The sequence below is a fragment of the Aplysia californica genome, unplaced genomic scaffold (assembly GCF_000002075.1).
Source record: "Aplysia californica isolate F4 #8 unplaced genomic scaffold, AplCal3.0 scaffold00994, whole genome shotgun sequence".
Classification (NCBI taxonomy): domain Eukaryota; kingdom Metazoa; phylum Mollusca; class Gastropoda; order Aplysiida; family Aplysiidae; genus Aplysia; species Aplysia californica.
This window is the reverse complement of record NW_004798264.1, coordinates 213972-218195: the sequence shown is the minus strand read 5'-3', so window position 1 is coordinate 218195 and position 4224 is coordinate 213972. Positions and strand designations below refer to the sequence as shown.

The 4224-nt window shown below is 39.6% G+C and overlaps 1 protein-coding gene across 1 annotated transcript in view; it reads left to right on the top strand.

Moving 5' to 3' along the window:
- Nucleotides 1–4224, top strand: part of LOC101845137 (RNA-binding protein 24-A) — a gene marked incomplete at its 5' end in the record, with an annotated part of 80307 nt that overhangs the window by 2468 nt on the left and 73615 nt on the right.

Sequence of the window (4224 nt, the reverse complement as noted above, 5' to 3'; positions counted from 1 at the left end):
GGGGTGGGAGGGGGGAAGGAGGGTAGAACACACTCTCAAAAAGAATTCCCACAACTTGTGTGACTGTGCAAATGACATTCTTTTTTTCTTTCCAATTTCTCTCTCTCCCAGAGAATAAGCGAGATGCAAAAAGTCTCGCTCACGCAAAATCAAAATCCATGATACAGAAAAAACGTATAGGAGCTCATGTCAACACCTCTCGGTACGAACATATCTGCTGGTTGTTGTGGAGTTTCATTTCGTTTTCTTTTTTTTTTTTAATCTGCTGGGTGACTTTTTGTGATTAAACATTGGTTATTTTACTTATTTATTCATTTCCTTATTTCTTTTGTTGTTTTTAAGTATTTTGATTTATTGCATTGCTAAATCATTTATTGATTTTTTAGTCTTTTTATTCAGTTTGGTGTGTGTGTCGTGTTGAGTGATTTGTTTTTTTTTTATATTTTGAGTTGCGTTGGTGTGGAATTAGGTACCCCTGGCGAGGAAGACGTTCTATCATATCCCGTAAGTTACGATTTGGAGGAAAACAAAACCGGGTTTTGAGGAAAGGGGGACGAGGGGTGTTTGGGGTGGGGGTGGGAGTTGCGTGTACGTAAGTATTAGCAAAAAAGCCGCTAGGGTACAACACATGATTTTGTTATATTCGAGAGACAACATTGCCTTTAATTAAAACATTTCGTAAAGATCACTCTTCTAAACGCGCGCATTGTTTCCACACTTCGTTATGTCACTCAGAAGTGCTCAGGCAAGGACACTGGACTTATCTGACAGGTTATGTTTCCTCGAACAGGTCTCGTCAGAGAAAAAGGAAATTAGGTATATAGAGCAAGTAGAAAGTTTATTCGAAAACTGAATAGAACAATAACATCCCACGATAAAGGACCATAGCACTAGGGTCGTAATATCTCAGTTGTCTTCGTGGAGCTTCGGTGTTAGAAAAGTTCTATTTTTTGCTCTCTCCTACTTTTTCGAATGGTCGAAACTTTTGAAACGCGCAAGGAAAATGACAGTTTATACTGGAATAGCTAAGGAGGTAAGAGATCTGACAAAGATCCACCCAGCCCAAGAAAGGCCTTCAGGTACTTTTAAACAATAAAAGACTACTATTACAACAAATTGCCAAGGGAAAGGGAAAATCATGCTATAATTTTATGCTCTGTAATCCGTGCCTCACATTTTCAAACAGTACGCGAAACGGAAATCCAGATCTTTTTTTCACTCCCTGCGTCCGGAACCAGTTATGTCAAACTGTGAAAGCCATAGTAATAAATATTATTTCCATATGCCCGGTCGTTCAAAGTGGGTAACGAGGGAGTTAAAAGTTTTATGAGTTTTCTCTCAAACCTGAGTTGCTGCCGATTTTTTGGGTCACTTTGCCGTACAAATGAGATATTAATGGGATAATCGTTTCCCCTGTGCTAGACATTAATGACAGATACCTCATATCTGATCGACTTTTTGGTGATATTTTCCCCAGTTTAGGTGTCATTTTCCAAGTGGGTGATAATTGGTTGGATCCTAGACGCTAAGAACCTCAGAGTTGAAGAACGTTTACTCGTATAGTAGGCTAGATCGCCTTTCCCCGTCTCAAAGTTTCGCTGTGTAGATCCAATACGTGTACTTGTGCAAACTCATGGAGTTGAGATGTGCGCATGCAGGGCATTTTTTAAAGAGCTAAATATGGTGTCTCATGTGGCTTTTTTTGGGGGGGGGGGGAGGAAGGGAGTTTGGGCCTGGGGTAGGGAGGGAATGGAAGTCTGTAAAACGATTGTCCTACTAGAATGAAATAAATAATTAATAAATAGGAAAAAAGAAATGCAGTTCCTAATTTGTGAGGCCAGCTACAAATTCAGGCGGTTTTTTATCTCTGCAAAACCGATAGAAATGTTCAGTTTCAGTCTTATTTGTAAGTGTTTTACGAAGCTGGCATTTGCATAAGATCACATGAGCGCGCGGGACACATTAAACATTTTCAGTTGGTAAGACATTTTGAAGTCTCTGTTTTTACTATGGCAATATCGACATAATGTTATTACTTTTTTTAAAATTCCTTAAATCAAAATATATATTATAGATTTGCAGGATTTTCAACCTCCTGAAATGTTTGAGAAAACGATGTGGAACGTCTCCCTTGCTCGTGTGGAGTGTGACTTGTGGGCTAGCTGCCATCACATCCCGCTGTGTGTGTGGTGGATGTCCATACTTGAAACAGTTTTGTTTGTTTGTTTGTGTGTTTGTTTGTTTGTTTTTTCTCTTGTATTTGAACCCTTGTCTTTGACATCACCAGTTTTGGTTGCGGTACATTGTGGTTTTCTTGACGTGTTCAGTGAGTGAACCTTAGTCTCAAGTCTTTGCTCCTATGTATCTGCCCTTGTGGGCCATCTCATATATATTAGCATCTTTGACGAGTTTGGTTTTAAAATGTCGAGCCTTTACTGGTTATTTTTTCTCTTATAAGGATTAGATCATGATGTGTCTTAAAGCCTCGTGTGCAGTTTTTGACAGATTTTTGAAATTTTTGCCCTGAAAGTTTTGGAACTTTCACCCTGCTTTTTTTTCGTGTAATTTATTACCGTACTTTTTTCATATTCTTGAAAACAAACTTTTAGAAAACAATCCAGTTACAACGATAATTACTTTCACTAATTCCACAATAAAGTTTATCTTTTTTTTAATTCGTGGAAAAAAAAGTGGAAGCATCTACTGAGCTCTTAATTTGTTTTCTATTTGCTTTTGTTTGGAATATGTTGTTGCCCACATGACCTAATTCTGAAAACTACGGAGACTGTGGTGACGTCATGTGTTTGTGTGTGGACAAATCCCCCCCTGTCTGTCTGTCGTGACGTACTGCACAGTCATCATGTGTTTGGCAAAGCTTTTCTCGAGTGTTCTACGAACCGTCTCTTCTGTAGGTTCCATCGAACACTGACGTAGATTCTATAACGTGCTCAGAGTCTGAGAGTATGATGTGGTTTTGTTTCCTTGTGTTGTTGTTACTTTTTTTTTTTGGTCAATAATACGTTTGAAGTGAACACTCTTAGCCTCTGGTTTGAAAAGGTGTCTTTTTTGTATTTGCCCCCACTTTTTCTATGTATAGTACTAACATAATTAAGTCTTTCAAAAAGGTTCACGGTGATTCAAGCTTCTCAAGACAATAGAAATGGAGGTCGTCAAATGGATGGAAAGTCAGAGACGGAATGGAAATGCCCTGTGTAAATACGAGAGAAGCAAACAGTTGCTTTTCTCAAAATCCAGTTAGAAAAGAAAAAACAGTGTAAAAGAAAAATAGTCAGAAGTGCCTGTTTTTCGTCATTGTCATTGCAGTACTATCGCATAATCATAGCCTGCAATATCATCACCATCAGCAACAGCAGCAGCAGTAGTAACACTTCAACCACAACAATCACAACGACAACAATAACAGCACAACCAAAACGAGAGAAAACCAACACCACTGCTAATAGACTATCATCGTCATCACCATCATTATCAACATCATCAAAATGAAGACATCGTGTAATGTTACCCAATTCCAATAGAAATGAAATTCCCTTCTCCCTCTGTCTCTTTCTTTCTGTCTCTCTCTGTCTCTCTCCGTCTCGCTCTGTTTCTCTCTGTCTCTCTCTGTCTCTCTCTGTCTCTCTCTCTGTCTCTCTCTCTCTCTTTCTCTGTCTCTGTCTCTGTCTCTGTCTCTGTCTCTCTCTCTGTCTCTCTCTCTCTCTGTGTGTCTCTGTCTCTCTCTCTCTCTCTCTCTCTCTCTCTGTCTCTGTCTCTGTCTCTCTCTGTCTCTCTCTCTATCTCTCTCTCTCGCCCATCCCTATCTCTCTCTGTCTCTGTCTCTCTCTGTCTCTCTCTCTCTCTCTCTCTCTCTCTCTCTCTCTCTCTCTCTCTCTCTCTCTCTCTCGCCCATCCCTATCTCTCTCTGCCGTCCCTCACAAAACCATATTATAAAATCAGAAAAGCTGTAACAATACGATGTAATATAACCTCTTTGTATCCAATCCAAAGATCTAAATATGGGAGCAGAACGAACCCGATATACAAATGAATTTCAATAGAATTGGCGTAAGAAAGAAAGTTCATCAGGTAGATACTAATCGTGAGTGCCTTAAGGTTTCAATCAAACACGCATGCGCAAAGGCAGCTGGTCTGTTCATGGCGTACTTCCGGTTTGAGTGATCAGAGAGGAAGCGGATGAGATTTGAAGTGACGTCCAGACAAGAC